The sequence below is a fragment of the Ictidomys tridecemlineatus genome, unplaced genomic scaffold (genome assembly GCF_052094955.1).
Source record: "Ictidomys tridecemlineatus isolate mIctTri1 unplaced genomic scaffold, mIctTri1.hap1 Scaffold_666, whole genome shotgun sequence".
NCBI classification, from domain to species: domain Eukaryota; kingdom Metazoa; phylum Chordata; class Mammalia; order Rodentia; family Sciuridae; genus Ictidomys; species Ictidomys tridecemlineatus.
Window position 1 is genome coordinate 114,787 of NW_027524676.1, and position 20,576 is coordinate 135,362.

Genomic DNA, 20,576 nt, shown 5'->3' on the forward strand with positions numbered 1-20,576 from the left:
TTTGGTACCCCAGATTGAACTCAGGTGCACTTAAAAACTTAATCATACATCCAGCCCTTTTTTGTATTTTATTTGAAGACAGTGTCTCACTTAGTTGCTTAGTGCCTCGCTAAATTGCTAAGGTTGGCTTTGAACTCATGATCCTCCTGCCTTAGCCTCTGGAGCCAATGGGATTATAGGTATGTGCCACCACACCTGGCTTAATACCATCTTTAAGTGCTGTTACATATGTGTGTGTGTGAGGGTGTATGTGTGTGTGTATGTATATATATACTAGAATGTGAAATGCTTAACTTTTAAGAGATCACAACCTTGGGATTGATTTTTCTAGTTGTAGGGGTAGTTATTAATTATGTCATTACCTTTATATGAGCATTGACATGTGTCTGTGAGAAAAGTTACTTGAGTTACAAGTGCAGTTAATGGGCCCAGGTTTAGGGCTTTTCTCTGTGTGAAGCATATATACTTGCCCAAGGACCAAATTGACTGTGCTCCTTAGTAATACTATATGAAGTTAACTGTATTATTTCTAATATTACTCTCTCTTTCTCAGTGGGGGTGGGTTGGGGTCGGGCTGCTGTCCATTTTTCTACAGTGATAGAGAAATATGGAGGAAGTACCCTATGTTTTCCAAAATAAAACTTAGACTCTCTGACCTTAAAAGGGGAGAATGAGATGTGGCCCCCTCGGGCATTGATCTAGTGATTAATGGTGGAGTGTTGAAATTGATGCTTCTGCGAGAATAATAAGCAATACTGCCCTGGGTTGACACATGGCCTTTGATTAATGGAAAATTCAGTCACAACACCTCTTGGGTTAATCACATAAGGATTACTTATCTGAAGGATACAAAAGATATCTTGGTATAATCATGATATACGTCAGAGGCAGCTTGATCAGAAATCAGGAAGATAAAAACTTTTCAATCCCAGGAAAGTTTGACCAGTGGTCACTGGAGAGAATGAGCAAGGGTCTCATCATCCTTTTAGAAGTTCAACTGTCCCCTCCAATGCTCACTATATATATAAACTTTAAGCTGGAGCAGTGGTGCACATAGGCTAGTCTGATCATATGTTGAAGCCTCCTTTACTTAGGCCAGATGTATCTCATCAATCTTGGCATTATTCAGAAACAATGCAACCACTTATATAAGGTCCCCTGAGATTCATCACTTCTCTCTCTTGGGCAAACAAATCTGTTCCTGGTATATTCCTGAACGAGAAATATGAAACTAAAATCAGTTTCCTAGAGGTATCCTCCCTATAATCTCCTTTGTCTCAGTCATTGAAATTGTCCTACTGACTTCACAGAGAGCCAGCAAATTCCACTTGTCCTTTGCCTTTCCACCTCTACTTTAAATTCTCTAAAAAATATACCAACTCCAAGTCTGTTTTGGTAAAAGAATGTTTAGAAATTTTGCATCTATGTTATGAAGGATATTGTTTTGTGATATTCCTTTTTTATACTAATTTTGTCTGGTTTTAGTATTTGGGTAAAGCTGGCCTCATAGAATATATTGAAAAGTGTTCCTCTTCAATTTTCAGCAAGAGTTTATGTAAAATTGTTCTCATTTCCATTTTAGATGTTTGATAAAATTCACTAGTGACTCTAAATTTATTTGGTAGACACTTCTGATTTGTGATAATAAAAGACAAACTTTCTCTAAATTGCTTCTTCAGGGAGCACTCAACAGAATGGTTTTAATCCAGTTAAGCCACTTATTAGAGGGATGCTCTGGGCACAATTTGGGCTGGGATAGTTAAATGAGAAAATCATTTCCTTTATAAGATTAATATGATTGTGTCAAAAAAAATGAACTGCCACTCTGTCATCACAGCACTCTAACCACAGCCATAAGCAGCAAGGTATGTTTTACATCATTGAAGTTACAGTGCACGCCTAGCCTATATGGTTTCTATTCATTAATGTAACATTGGCACTGTAGTTTTGCATTTTATTATATTCACAATCATTCAACTGGCATCGAGAATTTATAATTTGCTTAAACATCCTATTGATGAGGAATCATGAGTTCCCCCTTTTTGGGGTTACTTAAATTAATTTTGATGTGAACACCTTTGAGCCTATAGTTTTCTCAGGATTTTGAATTTGATCCTTAGGGCATATTTTTTCCTCAGAAATAGCACAGTATTTGGGGATGCAAGCTCTTCACGTGTTTTTGTTTGTTGAGAGCAACTTTAGAGACATAAGTGTACTCAAACATGTCCTGAAGTATGCACATTTGGCTTTGCAAAGTTTCATTTCATACTCCTACTTCTTGTGAGAATGATTTATTGTCTGTTTTCTGCATTTGAATATGTGTTGTAGATATATGCATGTACAACTATGGCATATGGATCTCTCTATACAGTATGATTATAATGCACCCATTATGAAAGACCAAAGGTTGTATCTGTTTTGTTCACATATAACTTGAGCTTAAAACTTGAGCCAGTAGAAGGCACCCTCTAAATGGTTATAGAAAGAGGGAGAAAGTTGGGGAAGAAGGAAAGCACTCTCATCAGAGCAGCCGAGCCAAGGGCCAAGGCTGTGATGTGCGGGTACTGTTTGCTGTCAGGTCTTAGCACTTCTGGCTTAATAGTTTCAAAGTACTCCTGCTGTTTTCCAACAGGTGTATTGGTTTCATTGATTTTTGTTCTTTCCTGATGTTTTTCCCTTTGGTTCAGTTACATAAATATTGAGCCTCATTGCTCGTTAACTCTTGAAGTAATTAAACACTATCAATTTCCTTAGCAAAGACACTGAGCTTACCTGATGTCGTTCTAAGAACGTACTAGTTTCCTAATATGTGGAAGATTGTATGGAATTTCTTTATAAAGCAAGTCATGTATAACAGTTTGTGTTCTCTGCCTATGGTTGTGGGAACTTTATGGTTGTGTCTCCTGGAAAGGTGATCAAAACTGCCTGCTTTGTTTCAGACGATTGCTCTCCTCATTTACTTGACGGGAAGGTTAAATGATGAAGGACCATTTCTGATTCTTAGTCCTCTGTCTGTTTTGGACAACTGGAAAGAAGAAATGGAAAGGTACAGAGTAGATGTAGCTGAACTTGTATTGTTTATGTTAAGATATTTTTCTAGATGATGGATAGAAGATCATAAAGCAAAATCTTGTCATATTCAATGATTTTATTCCAGAAAGGTTGAACTGAAACAGTGTAGGCAAGACACAAGATCTGATAGGGGAGGATCCAGTGGGTGTTACTGTTACCCTTCTACAATTTAAAGGCTAGTACTTATTCTCAGTAAATTTTGCTGATGTAAAGGAGAAACTGTCCTTCTCACAGTAACATAGGAAGTAACTAAAGTGAGAAACATCATTGCATTTTTAGTTAGCACAAGACCCTCTTAGACCTGATCCTTCTCCCTGCTTAACACAGACCTTATCCTGGGGTTTAACCATTATTCTAGGTACAGTTCTGTGACCAGCACCTAATGAATGGCGTCTGCACACTGCAGTCCGTCCATGACATGCACACACCATCTCATGGCTGTGGCATTTGGGTTCATCTGATTCTTTCCTTGGTTTTAGATTTGCTCCAGGTCTTTCTTGTGTAACATATGCAGGGGACGAGGAGGAAAGAGCCCATCTTCAGCAAGACCTAAAACAGAAGTCACGTTTTCATGTGCTGCTGACTACTGATGAAGTATTCATTCGTTTCTCCTAACCTGGGACCTTAGAAGTTGTAGAACCCACTGAATTATATTGACTTTTTTTTTTTGAGAGCACACATTTTTCTAGGAGGACATCCACCTTCATCACATTGTCAAAGAGGGACTGTGACCAAACGAAGTGCAGGATCACTGTGCTTCAAGGTAGCTAGACATATTTCCCTCTCTACTGGTGGATTAAGTGGAAAGCTTCCCAGAAAGTGGCACTTTAGCCCTCTTTGTTGATGAACAGGAGGAGTCAGGTAGCAGGGCAGAGGGTTTTATGTACAGAGGCATCATGTCTGATAACCGGGGGATAGGAATGCAGTATGCCTAGTTTCAGTCTTGTTTTAAATCCTTATCTAAGTAAGTCCTCCCCCCAGCTCTTCTTGGCTACTTAATATCCAACTTGTCTTGTTTTGAAGTCTCTACTTAACCATAACTTGTATCTGTTTGTGTGATAGTGCTACTTAGAAATTGTGCTTAGTTTTTAACTTAGTAAACAAGTTAAAGGCTTAGATCCTGTGGTTTAAGAGTTAACAAGAAATAATCAGAATTTATCAATACCAGTCTTTATTTTTTTAATTCTAACTTTTTTTTTATTTTGGTACCAAGGAATGAACCTAAGGGTACTTAACCACTGAGCCAATCCTCAGCCCTTTTTGTTTTTGAAGACAAAGTCTCAGTAAGTTGCTAAGGCTGGCTTTGAGCCTGCCACCTTCCTGCCTGAGTCTACAGAAGCTGCTGGGATTCAGGTGTGGGCCACCATGCCCAGCAATACCAGTCTTTTTAATGTGTCTTCCTTAATTTTTCAGATTTGCTTGAAAGATGCACCGTTTCTAAAATCGTGAGTATACTGTACCTTGTCAGAAACTGTGCTGAATGTGTGGAAGTCTTGTCTTTTCTTACATTTTTTTTGATACTTGGCCTCTTTCCTGATATGTCTGGTCTGTCTTTGGGTCCTGTGGATGTATAGGCAGGCATGGTGGGAATTCTATGATCTAACCTCTACTCATTAGTTCTGTGTTATTGGGATGGTTTCTTAATTTCCATCAACTTCAGTGTCCTCATCTGTAAACTGGGGGTAGTTACCTTTTTTACTTTGGATGACTGTTGTGACAACTGAGATTAAATCTACATGGTTGATGTTTAGCAGATTACTAGAGATTTTTATTACTAGCAGATTTTTATCATTTTTTGGTTTTATTTTGGTACTGGGGATTGAACCCAGGAGTACTCTACCACTGAGCAACATCTCCAGTCCTTTTTATTTATTAATTTTTTAAATTTTGAGACAGGGTCTTTCTGAGTTGCCAAGGAAGGCCTTGAATTTGTAATCCTCATGCGTCAGCTCCCAGAGTCTCCAGGATTACAGGTGGGCCACTGCATCCAGCCTGGAAACTGGATTCTTTACACTGTAACTTGCACAGACACGTTCTCAGGACTGCTGCTTGAGATTTCACTGTAGTATAGGAGCCTTTTCCTGGCAATTACCAAGCAGCAGTCAGTGCTGTAGAACTGACTATTTGGAAAAGAAGCTTGAAGTATACTTGTAATTTGTCCATTTAACTATGTCTTGTTACTGGGGATTGAACTCAGGGGCATTTACCACTGAGCTGCATGCCCAGCCCTTTTCATTGTTTATTTTGAGATAGTATCACTAAGTCGTTGGGACGGGACTCAAATTTGCAATCCTCCAGCATCCCAAGTAGTTGTCATTGTAGGTGTGCCCCGTTGTACCCTGTGTGCATCTTTCATACTCAGAAGGTTTTGTTCTCAAAGGGCCTTATCAATATTTTAAATATTTTTTCCTCATCCAGATTGTTGTGAATGAGTTTCTGTTTTACTCTTACTTTGATGACTGGGCCCAAGATTTTATGATTCCCTCCGGTATTTTGTTTTACTTAATTTACATTTAAATGAGCATATGATATGTTCCCTCTTTTTCTTTCTTTTTACTTTATTTCATTTTATGTCGTGTCACGTTTTTTCATGTCATTTCATTTTATGGTTCTGGGCATTGAGCTGAGAGCCTCCCAACTGCTCTTCCACTCAGTCCTTCCCCCAGCTCTTCTTGGCTACTTAATATCCAACTTGTCTTGTTTTGAAGTCTCTCCATGGAAAGGGAGAGTTACTGGTAATAACCAGGAAAGTAAATTATAGAGCTGCCCCATGGTCTGTACAATAGAGGGATGAGGAGTACAAAGATATCCATGAAACATGGTACTATCTGGCAGGTCTCAGAAGGTAATAAGATTGGGACATAAATGTTCTTGGGTACTTTATGTAAATTGTCCCATTTTGGTTTCATGAAAATCCTAGTAGGCAGAGATTATTATTCATTTTACAAATGAGGAAATTAAGAGATTAAGAATCCAAGTAAGGCAGAGCAGACATTCAAACCCAGCACTTGGTGCTTTGGGCCTCTTTTTTTTAATGTTTATTTTTTTTAGTTGTAGTTGGACACAATACCTTTATTTTATTTATTTAGTTTTATGTAGTGCTGAGGATCAAAACGAGGGCCTCACACATGCTAGGCAAGTGCTCTACTGATGAGCCACAGCCCCAGGCCCTGGACCGTGTTTAAGAGAGTGTCTCTAAGTAGGTAGAAGCATTGAAATGTCACCTTATTCAGTAGAAACACATTTTTACATTTCAGTCTGTTCTGAATGCATTTCTGGGTGGATTTAAGAGCCTTAGTAATAAAGAGACATTTATAATATTGACTCATATCAAGAATCCCAACAACATAGTTGTTTCTTTTAGTATGTTTGTTAATGTTATATTTCTCCATTGCTATATTTTACATTCTGAAAATAGGCAATGTGATAAAATCTGCACTCAAGAGGTTTATGAAGGCCATTTAAAGTTGTATGTTATCGCCATGAAATATTGAAATCTTTTGGACAACAGACAGTAGACTTGTAAAATCTTGGATCGAGAAGATCAGGAGTTCCCTTGTTGGACTCTCCATTCTTGTGTTGGAATTCCCTCTACTTTCGTTTCCGGGAAACAATCTTTAATTTCCTTTGATGAGTGATTCAATCCACTTTCACTCATTGAACCAAAATCCACTTCACTTAGCCTTTTGCGTTAAATAAGCATTTTTAGATGTTTGTGTATATACATATCTGTGTCTAGTCCTTCCAAAGGAATAAAACCTAGTCTGTTTTGAGTGGAACTATACTATGAACGCTCACCACCTATGTCATAACTACTATCCAACCTCATGGGGACCCTGTCTCCTTATAATCCTAAATATATCCCCTGCTTATTCTGCCCAGTGCTCTCCTTGGACTTCCTGCCCTCTCTTTGGATCCCCAGTTCAGTCTTCTCCTACTCCACTCTCATTAGCTGAGTGTCTATCTCTGGCTCTCTTCCTCTCAATTTTCTCATTTTTTCTTCCTCTGAGGAGGAAGGCTTCCTTTTTTTTGTTGTTGTTTTTCTGCAAATATTTATTGAATCATGGTCCAGATGAGGCCATAGGGATAGAGAAGATTAAGACATTGACCTTGACTTTCAGGGGTGTGTAGTCTTGTAGCAGATGCAGACAAACAGAAACAAAGGCAAAAGGGTGGCATGTGCTCACCAGTAGGAAGAGTGCCAGTGTATTTATTAACCTGCCCACCGCCTATACTGTGAGCCTCTGTGATCAGATTTCCCACATTTAATTCCTTCCCTCCAAAATTCCTCTTACAGTGCTTGTGGGACACAAGAACTGTGTAAACATATTTATTAAATGGTTTAAATAAGAGGGAAAAATGGGAGATGCTTAAAAAAGAGTTGAGTAAAAGTGAGGAAGAAGATGATATTATTAACAGCTAGTACTTATTGAGATTTACTGCTATAGTTTGGATCCTATATATCTCGCAAAGGCTCATATGTTAAAGTCTTGGTCCCCAGCATGAAACTGGTGAGAGTGTGTGGAACCTTTGAAAGGTGAGCCCTCATGGGATGTCTTCTGGTCATTCATTGAGGATGTGTCCTTGTAATGGGTAGCAGGGATCCAGCCTCTTCTTTGCTCTCTCTGTCCCAGCCTTGAGATAGCTGGCTTGCTCTGCCATGCCCTTCTGCCATGGTGTGCTTAACAGCAAGGGGTCCAGCTGATGGTGGACTGACCCTCCAAAATTGTGAGCCAGAGTAAAACTTTTTACTTTATAAACTCATTATCTCAGCTACTTGTCACAGTAGCAGAAAGCTGACCAACACATTCATTATGGGTTAATTATCTTTCTTTGTATTAGTTTTTTTATTTATGTATGACAGCGGAATGCATTGCAATACATATCACATATATAGAGCACGTTGTTTTCATATCTCTGGTTTTATACACAGTATATTCACACCATTCATGTCTTCATACATGTACTTAGGATAATAGTGTCCATCACATTCTATCATCACTTCTAAACCCATGCCCCCTCCCTTCCCCTCCCACCCCTCTGCCCTATCTAGAGTTTGTCTGTTCCTCCAATGCTCTCCCTCCCTACCCCACTAAGAATCAGCCTCCTTATATCAAAGAAAACATTCAGCATTTGGATTTTTGGGATTGGTTAACTTCACTTAGCATTATTCTCCAACTCCATCCATTTACCTGCAAATGCCATGATTTTATTCTTTTATTGCTGAGTAATATTTCATTGTGTATGTTTGCCACAGTTTTCAATCCATTCATCTACTGAAGGGCATCTAGGTTGGCTCCACAGTTTAGCTATTGTGAATTGTGCTGCTATAAACATTGATGTGGCTGTGTTCCTGTAGTATGCTGTTTTTAAGTCCTTTGAGTATAGACCGAGGTGTGGGATAGCTGGGTCAGATGGTAGTTCCATTCCCAGCTTTCCAAGGAATCTCCATACTGCTTTCCATATTGGCTACACCAATTGCAGTCCCACCAGCAGTGTATTTTCTCCCACATCCTCGCCAACACTTATTGTTGTTTGTGTCCATAATAGCTGCCATTCTGATTGGAGTGAGATGAAATCTTAAGAGTACTTTTGATTTTTATGTCTCTAATTGCTAGCGTTGATGAACATTTTTTTTTCATATATTTGTTGACTGATTGTATATCATCTTCTGAGAAGTGTCTGTTCAGGTCCTTGGCCCATTTATTGATAGGGTGGGTTGGTTGGTTGGTTGGTTATTTATTTATTTATCTATCTATCTATCTATCTATCTATTTATTTATTTATTTTAGTGTTTAGCTTTTTGAGTTCTTTATATACCCTAAAGATGAGTGCTCTGTCTGATATATGAGGGGTAAAGATTTGCTCCCAAGATGTACACTCTCACAAATTGTTTCTTTTGCTGAGAAGAAACTTTTTAGTTTGAATCTGTCCCATTTATTGATTCTTGATTTTAATTCTGGCACCAAAGGAGTCTTATTAAGGAAGTTGGGGGATAATCCCACATGATGGAGATCAGGGCCTACTTTTTCTTCTATTAGATGCAGGGTCTCTGGTTTTATTCCCAGGTCCTTGATCCATTTTGACTCGAGTTTTGTGCATGGTGAGAGATAGGGGTTTAATTTCATTTTGCACGTGGATTTTCAGTTTTACCAGCACCATTTGTTGAAGAGTTTATCTTTTCTCCAGTGTGTGTTTTTGGTACCTTTGTCTAATATAAGATAATTGCAATTTTGTGGGTTAGTCTCTGTGCCCTCTATTCTGTACCATTGGTCTACCAGTCTGTTTTGGTGCCAATACCATGCTGTTTTTGTTACTATTGCTCTGTAGTATGGTTTAAGGTCTGGTATAGTGATGCCCCCTGCTTCACTCTTCCTGCTAAGGATTGCTTTAGCTATTCTGGGTCTCTTATCTTAGCAGATGAATTTCATGATTGCTTTTTCAGTTTTTATGAGGAATGCCATTGGGATTTTGATTGGAATTGCATTAAATCTGTAAACTGCTTTTGGTGGTATGGTCATTTTGATAAAACATTAATTCTGCCTAACCTAGAGCGAGGTAGATCTTTCCATCTTCTAAGGCCTTCTTTGATTTCTTTCTTTAGGGTTCTATAATTTTCTTTATACAGATCTTTTACCTCTTTCCTTAAGTGGATTCCCAAGTTTTTTGTGTGTGTTCTGGGGTTTTTGTTTTGTTTTTGGTTTTGTTTTTGTTTTATTTTTATTGTTGTTGTTTTGAGGTTATTGTGAACGAGATAGTTTTTCTCATTTCTTTCCAGAGGCTTTGACACTGATATACAGAAATGCTTTTGACTTATGATGTTGATTTTATATCCTGCTACATTCATTTATTTACTAGTTCTAGAAGTTATCTGGTGGAACTTTTAGGGTCTTCTAGGTGTAGAATCGTATCATCATCAAATAATGCCAATTTGAGTTCTTTTCCTATATGTATCCCTTTGATTTCTTTCGTCTAATTGTTGTGGCCAGTGTTTCATGTACTGTGTTAAGTAGAAGTGGTAAAAGAGGGCATCCCTGTCTTGTTCCAGTTTTTAGAGGGAATGCCTTCAATTTTTCTTCATTTAGAATGATGTTGGCCTGGGGCTTAGCGTAGAGAGTCTTTATGATGTTGAGATATGTTCCTGTTATCTTTAGTTTTTCTAGTGTTTTGAACATGAAGGAGTGCTGTATTTTGTCATATGCTTTTTCTGCATCTATTGAGATGATTACATGATTCTTATCTTTAATTCTATTGATGTGATGACTTACATTTATTGATTTCTGTTGAACCAACCTTGCATTCCTGGGATGAATCCCACTTGATCATGGTGCACAATCTTTTTGATGTTTTTCTATTCCATTTGCCAGAACTTTATGAGAATTTTTGTATCTTGTTCATTAGAGATACTGGTCTGAAGTTTTCTTTTTTTGATATGTCTTTGCCTGGTTTTGGAATCAGGGTGATATTGGCCTCATAAAATGAGTTTGGAAGTGCTCCCTCTTTTTCTATTTCCTGAAATTAATTAAGAGTATTGGTATTAGTTCTTCTTTAAAGGTCTTGTAGAACTCGGCTGTTTATCCATCCAGTCCTTGGCTTTTCTTGGTTGGTAGACTTCTGATAGTATCTTCTATTCCGTCATTTGAATTTTTTTTTAAGAGAGAAAGAAAGAAAGAGAATTTTAATATTTATTTTTTAGTTCTCGGCGGACACAACATCTTTGTATGTGGTGCTGAGGATCGAACCCAGGCCGCATGCAAGCCAGGCGAGCGCGCTACCACTTGAGCTGCATCCCCAGCCCATCGTCATTTGAAATTGATCTGTTTAAATTGTGTATTTCATCCTGATTGAATTTAGGCAAATCATATGACTCTAGAAATTTGTCAATGCCTTTGAGGTTTTCTATTTTATTGGAGTACAAGTTTTCAACATCATTTCTGATTATCTTCCTGTTTGTCTGTAGTGTCTGTCATGGTATTGGAAGGAAGGCTTCCTTTTTATAGGCCAGCCTTTACACAGACGTTTGTTTTAATTTTTCAGGTATTGTCCTTCCTTACCCACTTTTTTGTTTGACACACTTAGTTTTACAAGTGCAAAAATAATGCAGTGGGATTCCATAATGTTTACCAATAAAATTAAAAACTTAAAAGTCTTATAACGCCCACTTTATTATCTTTTGCATGATTTTCACATTTTTAAAAGGATATTCAATATTTATACCTTTTTCATTATTGTATTTTGCAGCTACCATTTATCATTTTATCACCTATTATTAGATAGTTTATTTTCATTTTTTGTTATTTTAAGTTAATGCATCTATAATATCATCCAATCTTTTTCCATATTTTGGATTTTTTAAACAGCTTTCCACCAGTAGCATCTGTTAAAAATATGATTCTAGTACTGAAACTTCTTGAGAAATTGCTCTCGTGACATACCATACTATAAACTTGCTGTGGCAGCAGCCCCCAGTGACCTCCACATTAACAAGTCCAGTGGCTGCATCATCCTGGACATCTCCGTGATCCTGTTCACCACTCTCCCATTTTAAAGTCCTACTCCTTTAGCTGCTGTGACATCACTGTCTCCTGATTTTTCTTATGGGTTTGAATCTCTGCTCTGCTCTTATGATCTTTACCTAGTTACCTAGCCTTTCAGAGTTTTAGTGTCCTTGTTGGCACGATTATGGTTACTTGTCTTATTCCTTGGATTAAATTACACACAAAGCCACAAGCACAATGTCTGTTACAGAGTACAATATGATAAATGTATCCTTCCATTTCTGTCTCTGGCTCCTTACTTTCTGCATAGAGCTCTCTCATATGAGGGGAAAACAAAGCACATGGTAACCTTTCCAGATAGGAAGGTCATGATGCCAGGTATGCTTCTATCAGAGTGGGCTGTTAGTTTTTCTAACAAGTCATAATTGTATAGTAAGATGTGATTGTGAAATATATTTGAGCTACATGAAGCTGAAAGTTTGGATTTTCTCTCACAGCTTCTCCTAGAGTGTTCTTGTTGTGGATGAAGCCCACAGATTGAAAAGCCAAAGCTCTCTGCTGCATAAGACACTCTCAGAGGTAAACTCAAAGGATAGTCTTAGTTTTTACACACACCCCTTCCTTTTTTAATAGACTTTATTTTTTAGAGCAAGTTAGGATTACAACAAAATTGAATAGAAGGTAGAGAGTTCCCATATATCCCCTGCCCCTTTACAAGCCTAGCTTCCCCCATCTAAGCCTCTCCCTGAAGAGAGATGTTAAAACTAATGAAACTACATTGGCACCGCAGTGTCACCAGAGTCCGTAATGCTGGATTCACTCGCTGTTGCATGTCCTGTGAGTTTGAACAAACAGGTGATGGCATGTTTCCACCCTATAGTATCATGCAGAGCAGTTTCCTGGCTCAGAAATCCTATACCCATCTGTTCACCGTTCCTTCTCCCCTCTAACTCCCCTTTAAAACCACTTAGTTTAGTCTATACAGAGCCAACTAAATTGAAACTTTATTATTATTATTCTAATTTGTAATATATGATAGCAGAATGCATTACAATTCACATTACCCATATAGAGCACAATTGTTTATATCTCTGGTTGTACACAAGTAGAGTCACACCATTCGTGTCTTCATACATGTACTTCGGATAATGATGTCCATCTCATAAATTAAAACTTCTGTATTAAGACTTCTGCAGAGCTAAATAAACCTATTTTGGAGGGCAGTGACAAAAGTAGTATTTAATATGGCTAATTACTATTCCTTTCTCTTTTATATAGAAGATAACATTTACTAAAATCTAGTTATCAAATGAGTCAGACCCTACCCCAATAAAATGCATTGTATTTTTGGAGATGTTTCAACTCTCTTTTGAGTGCTTTTAATTTTTCTCTCTCTCTTTTTTTTTTTTTTTACAAATAAAGATCTTATACTCCTGTCTGCAGTTGTAGATGCATTGGATATACCTTATGCCTCCCCCAATTTACCTATTTAGAAACTTACCTTTCACGTGGAGTCATGAAGAGACCAATTTCTTACAACATATTGCCTTCAGTCTCTCGTCTGTTGTATTTTTAGTATGATACACTTGATTGCATTCCCTTCTCTTGATCTCTTGTATCATTCAGCAAAGTAGATGAGAAAGATCATTGTGGCCTGGAGCTGCCCTTGTTTCTGAGAAGCCAATGAAATGTGAAGTACCTTGTTGACTTGAAAATTTGCTCATTCATGAGACCACACTTGTTAATTTCTGAGATAATCAAAATTTGGTCCTCATCCTATAATAAATCACTTAAATTTAGAGGTCATTTAGAAGAAAATCTTAGACCTGGATTATGTATTTTAATATTTATTGGCCTAAAAGTTGCAGTGTTTAGAGTTTTTACTGAAGATATCATCATTTTTATTAGTTTCAAATATTGTTATTTCCTGCCTGGTAGGGCATCCTCTATCTCTGCTGTCCTCTTTGCCTTTTTTTAGGGACCCTTGATTACATGTCCTTCCCAAGAGTTTGTACTCTATATTTAAAATAATACACATGCATAGAATGTGACTTTTCCACATTACTTAATTCTGCTGGTGTAAGTTCTTGTTAATGTCAGCTCAGAGGTTGACCTTGCTTGGCCTGATATCTGTTGTTACTGTTTTTCTTCCTTCATTAGTCTCTTATCCTCCGTGTTCCTGTCTGTTTCTCAATGTTTTTCCTTTTTCTCTTGGAAATGCTGGGGTTTGACCCAGGGCTTCATGCATGCTAGGCAAGCGTTCTGCTGGTGACCCACATTCCCAGCCCTGTTTCTCAAAAATTTACAAAATCCCTTTTTATATTGGACTGTCCATGGCTTACTATCCAGAAACATCTAGAAATCTTGATATCTTGACTCTGATATATTGCAAAGTTTATGAACAGACATTGTGTCAGTGTAAATCTTGCTGTTTGCTTGTAGCAGAGAGGCCTGATGCTATAAATAACTTTGGCTTCTTAAACTCTTTGAATGAATGTGTTTACTCAGATACTCCCATTAATTCCCCCATGTAGGTCATAACATAGTTTGACTCCTCACATAGATTGCATTTAGTAACCCTAGTGAATACTCACGTAATACTCAAGAGTTTACAACTCGATGTCACTTACATGCTTACAAGAGTGTCTTCTTACAGATTATTATCCCCTCCTTATGGTCGAAACTGGAGAGGTATTATTTCTCAATTAAATAGAGTGTACAACTTGAACCTGAGCCTTCTGATTTCATTTGCCTTGGTTCATTGTGTTATATCATGTCCCTCTGTGTTCAAATAAATGTTGTGATGGGTCACTTGGTTTTGCTTACCAGTGGTAGAGATTTTTAATTGTGTTAATTTACATATTCTAGTTCTCGGTGGTCTTCAGTCTCCTGTTGACTGGAACTCCTATCCAGAACAGCCTCCAAGAGCTCTACTCTCTCCTCAGTTTTGTGGAACCTGACCTGTTTTCCAAGGAACAGATGGAGGATTTTGTTGAACGTTACTGGGATATTGAAAAAGAGTCCAAATCAGGTTAATTCCCATTTAGCAAATTATCCCCAAGAGATCTTGACACAGAAACTTCCCTAATGCATAAGAGTTGTAGATTGAAAAGGAAGAGAATCAATAACTGGAGAATGCCTTCCAGGGAGAAAAACCACCACAGATATAAGGCAGATGATGGTCCCTCATGTGGTATCCACTTGTTTGCTATCCATGGCTCTTACTTGTTTGTTACATGATTCTGCAGTGGGGCTTATTGGTTCACTTTTGGAAAAAGTAGAAAGTACCCACTGATATGTGTGCTTTTTTAAAAACCAACTTCTAATTTTTTTTCATTTTTTTTCTCTTTGTGGTATGGAGATTGAACCCAGGGGTGCTCTACCACAGGGATACATTCCCAGTCCTTCTGTAAAAAAATGGAGACAGGGTCTTGCTCAGTTTCATAGGCTGGCCTTCAGCTTACCATCCTCATGCCTCAAGTTCATGTTACCATGCTGCTTCAACTTGTAATTTATAAAAATTATAGACTTTGTTAACTTTCCATGCCACTTGCCAGTGGAGAAAAGTAAGTGCATGCTATAGACCCAGACTACTGTTAAGAATTCTACAACACTGCTGTTTTCTTTTAACCAGAAGTTCGAGATGATTGGGATGTGGAAGGGAAAAGGGAAGCCTTCATTCGTATAACCGTAGCTTTTTCTTATACCTTTGCCACTCTGCCTTGTGGAACATTCCCATAATATCTGAATACCCTAGGATGATTGTCCAAAACAGATGGCAGGGGGCCTCCCAATGATTATGTGTGTGCTGGTTAAATATGAGTTGCAGAGGGTTCTTAGAGCAAAAATTCCCAAACCACAGGGTAAAGATGACTAGCAAACCTGCTCTGATTGATTACTCCCATGTTTAGAGTTGTCAGATATGGGACATCTAATTACAAATGACAAGGGACACACTGGTACTGAAGAGCTATGAATTGTTTATCTGAATTTCACATTTAACAGGTTGCTTGTATTTTTGTTTTCTGTTTCTGGTTTTCCTACATGATGTATACTTCCAACTTAGTGTAGCTTTTGAAGTCTAAGATGCCTGTAAAAGAACAAGGGATTAGAAGTTTTTAAAAATCCACTTTTAATGCTCGCCATTTTCACATTCACTTGTGTGTCCATGGATAAGTGGTCTGATTTCTCTGAGCCTCACTTAACTGTCATAAACATGGAGACAGTATTGCTCACCCTGCATTTCTACGCTGTATGCTGATCAGTGAGATGGAATGAAGAATACCCTGGAAAACAGTGTCTTGAAAATGAGATTATTCCTAAGAAGAATCCAGTTCTTTGAGTGTTGTAGTTTGGGTATTAAAAGCCAGTAACAAGTCCAGAAGGAATAGGAAGAAACCAGGATAGGGAGAAATGATTGGTCCTCTAATTATGGTGGTTCAGCTTATAATTTTTTGACTTTACCACTTTACAAAAGCAGCAACATTCAATAGAAACTGTACTTTGAATTTCAAATTTTTATTGGTGTACCTATTTGTACCTATGTTTGAGGTACATATTTATACCTGTTGATGTTTTGCATAGTGATCACTTAGGTCATTAGCATATCATATAGCAAAACCTTTATCATTTCTTTATGTTGAATATATTCAAAATTCTAGATTCTAACTGGTTTAAGATATAAAATGCATTATTGTTAGTTATATTAGAATGTTCAATATAATCATCAGGGAAATGCAAATCAGGAACATAATGGGAAACCTCCCCCCCCCCTTAGAATGGTTATTACAGACACCAAACGCTGGCAAGGCTGTGGTGGAAGTGGAACTCTGAGACACCCGGGTGGGAATGGAGATGGTATGGCCATCGTAAAAACCAGGATGGCATTTCCTCCGAAAACTAAATAGAACTGCTGTACAATTCAGCAATCCCATACTGGGCATATAGTCGAAGAAGGGGATCGACATGTCAAGAGATGTCTGTGCTCCTGTGTTCATTGCAGCACTCTTAACAGTACCCAGAGTGTGGAGCTCACCTAGGCGTCCATTAGCAGATAAAAAGGAAATGTGGTGTAGATACAGGATGGGATGCTCTTCAGCCATAAGAAGGCATGAGTTTCAGTCTTTTCCCAGACTTGGGATAGGTTGTAAGGTACTGTCCTGTGAGGCGGGGTGGCAGCAGCGAGGCACCACTCCCCAATGACTCAGCGACCCTGAGGGTAAGTAACTGATACCACACAGTGCTCTGTGTTGTCAGTTGTTTAGTCACAGGCATTCAGCACATTACATGAAGTATTCACAGTTTTTCATAGAAGAGGCTTGGGTTAGATTATTTTGCTGAGTGGACTAATGTAAGTGCTGAGCACATGTGAGGTAGGGTGGGCTGAGCTGTGGTGTTTGGTATGTTAGGTCCGTTCAAGGCACTTTTTACATCTAAGATATTTTCAGTTTGTGATGGGTTTATAGGAATGTAATCCCTTTGTAAGTCCAGGAGCATCTATAACTGAAAACTTACTGTACAGACTTAGAACGCAGAATTAGCATGAAAATGAGGAAAGTGAGTTGCTCCATGTTCTCTAGTAGTTTGGCGCCTCTGCTGTATTTTTGTACCACACTCTTTTATGTTGTTTCCTTCCACAGCAAGTGAACTTCACAACCTCTTGCAGCCGTTTCTGCTGAGGCGAGTGAAAGCAGTGGTAGCTAAAGAACTTCCCAAAAAGACAGAAGTAGTGATATACCATGGCATGTCAGCATTGCAGAAAAAATACTACAAGGCTATTTTGATGAAAGACCTAGGTATTCAGAGGACACTTGGTCCATTAAGAAACTAAATGGGGATGTGATTTTTGTGCAGGGAAATATTTATGATTACACTCACTTTGTGTAGCAAGAATATAAGGTAGAATTTTGTATTCTGAATGATATGCCAATCACCTGATGTGGAACAATAGCAGTGTTAAGTGTAGCTCAGACTTGGTTGTTGCATGATGGAATTTCTCTTTTTCCTCTTGCATGGTTTTTCTTATGCCTGCAATATAGCAAACACTTTTAAGTGTCTACTCATGATTTTTATCCTCTATTTGTTTTTTTTTCTCCCATCTTAAAACCACAATAGCAGTTAAAGAAGAAATTTTAGAAGTTTACAATTGTTTTAACAAAGCACTGCTAAGTTCACCTTGTAGACTTCCTTCTCAAAACAAAGTGAGGAGTAAGAAAATCCCATATGGATATGATTTTAATTCTCAGTGCAATTGATTGCCATTTGGGAGGGTAGTATAAACTTGAGGGAAATACTATGAAATGAGAAAGGTTATGTTTGTGTTTTGTTTGTGTTTTGATTTGTTAGTCCCTTTTCCTCTCTATCTTCAAAATTTCAGATGCATTTGAAAATGAGATGGCAAGGAAAATTAAACTTCAGAATATCTTATCCCAGCTTCGAAAGTGCGTGGATCACCCGTATTTGTTTGATGGTGAGCCAGTGTCCTGTTTCCCCCCATTATTTTTCATTAGTAGTTCTGTAACCAAAATCATAGCCAGAGTCTTCAACAGAACTGCTGCATTTATGTGTCTACTCTGCTTCTTCTCATTTTCTGTATATTAATGATATCTCGTGTTATTCATACTGAAGATTTCTTCACATGTCCCGTAATATTCCTTAAGCTGCTTTCCTTTTTCTCTCTTAATGCAGGATCCATTGCATTTGCCTGGACTCTACTTTTCTGCAATCTAGAAATGTTTCTAAGATTTTTTGGAGGGCAGGGAGCTTTTCTTTCTTTCATGATAGTGACAGTTGTGGAGAGGAAAACTGGCAGCTTTACAGAATGGGTCATAATGGCGATTCATCTGACCCTTCTTTAGGATTGGATTTCCTTTTGTCTTGAGCCCTCTCGGTCACTACGCCCAGTTCTCTGTGTTCTCTGTGATGCCCAGGCATTGTCAGTTCACGTTTCGTTAACCTCTCAGATCCCTTGACACAGCAGATGGCTTCCTCCTTGGGATGCTCTTCACTCAGCTTCTGGGTAGCAGTTTTTCCTGCCTTTCTTCCTGTCTGCATGCTCCTGCTCTGTGTCCTTTGCTCTCTCCTTTCATCCTAGTGACTTCTGTACATGTCCCTCTAAGCACTGCTCTTGTTGCCACAAATTTATGTGTAGTGTTTCATTTTCATTCCCATTGGGGTTTTTGGATGCACTCTGATGGCTGGCCCTGGAATTCCTTAGTGTAGAAAGATTGCAAAAAGTCTGCTGTACTTGTTTTAAGGAGTCTGCCAAGTACCATTAGGAGCTGTTTAAAAGTTTAACAGAACTTTAATCAAGTGCACATTAGAACTTTTTTTTTAAGGGAGAAGGGCCATTAGGAACATAGATTTTGAAGGACATCTTCCAGAATATTCTGACTGCCGCCTGTACCTTGAGAATCACTTTTATACACACCTAAGCCTATTTCTTGATTTCTTATCTAGAGTGAGAGCCTTAGAATTTCCTTTGTGGATCTTCTTGATCTCTGGCATCTTCCTTTCCCTCAGTTTCCTAAAGAGTGAGTTTGTTTCTTAGATAAATATTTATTAGACTTTTTGGATGTGCCAGGCTCTGCAGTTGATATTAAGCAAATAATTAGAAAATGCCTCGAATAGGTGAGACTGAAGGGCCTACTGCATTAGAAAGAGCTTGGGCTCTCTCTGTTGCCTACCTATTGGGTTTTCTACTTAAGAATTTTGCCCTGACTCAGGGCACACAATTAGGATTGGGCTCTCTGCTTTCCAGGTGTGGAGCCAGAGCCTTTTGAAGTTGGAGACCACCTGATTGAGGCTAGTGGGAAACTTCACCTGCTGGATAAGCTGCTGGCATTCCTGAATTCCAGGTAGGAATAGGTTGACATGTACTGCTCTTGGGGAGTGACTAGTTCAAACCTGAGTAATGAAGAACTTACTGATTCTTGAGACTGATTCAAGTTCCCTTTTTTAGAAGCCTGGAATTCAGGGCCTACTTTCTCTGCAACTGTACACCCACCCCATTCTATCTCATCCAACCCCACTCCTCCACCTTGATCCTTTCTTTCCTGAATTCCTGCAGCATTTAGGATCCCAGTCCAGGACTTGGCAAGCCCTACCTTACTCTGCTACCTTGTTGATCAATGTATGTTCACCTCATCTGTCCAGCTATGTTGGTTGCATCCACAAGGATGAGTCAACATTGAGCATTTCTTTTAAAATTGCCTGCTGGTTCCTTGAATTGAACTGACACATAATAAAGGTTGAGTAAACATTGGTTCTTGTTAATCTTTGGAATTTGATTTAAACTCAAGGCGTAGTTGGGGAATACTCTTTCCCTGAAATGCAAGTTGGGTATCAGAAGATGACATTTGGTTAGTGTTCAGCAGCCTGGTATCCAGCATGTACATCTTCATCACCACAGGAAAGGGGGAGTCTAGGAAAAGACAAGAGACTCAAGAATTTCAGAATTGTGCCTTTAGGATGATTGCCCCAGGTGTGGCCTGAACTAACTTAAAACTTCAGATTTGTCAAAATTGCCCAGTCTTTTGCAAATTAAATAATTGCATGTCCTGGGGCTGGAGTTGTGGCTCAGTGGTCGAGTGCTTGCCTAGATAGCACATGTGAGGCCCTGGGTCCAATCCTCAGCACCACACAAAGATAAATAAATAGCTCAGTGACTAAGCACTCGCCTCACATGCGTGAGGCAGGAGATTCGATCTTCAGCACCATGTAAAAAAATATAAATAAATAAAACAAAGTTATTATGTCCATCTACAACTAAAGAAATTAAAAGAATAAAATAGATAAAGGTATTGTGTTCAACTATGACTAAAACGTAAATATGAAAAATTGTTAATAATCATAATTACATGTCTTACTGTATTTTATGGCCTTTGACGTATCTACCATAAGTGTGTGTGTTAGAGATGGAGAAGAACCTATAGATACCTTCCATCCAAGTTTTTCATGACCTCGAAAGGTCACGCCCAATGTCATATAGGTAGTAAGTGGCAGAGA

The 20,576-nt window shown here is 38.4% G+C and overlaps 1 pseudogene; it reads left to right on the forward strand.

The window, feature by feature from the left end:
- LOC144374374 (transport and Golgi organization protein 1 homolog) overlaps window positions 1-20,576 on the forward strand; it is a 142,852-nt pseudogene that overhangs the window by 35,397 nt on the left and 86,879 nt on the right.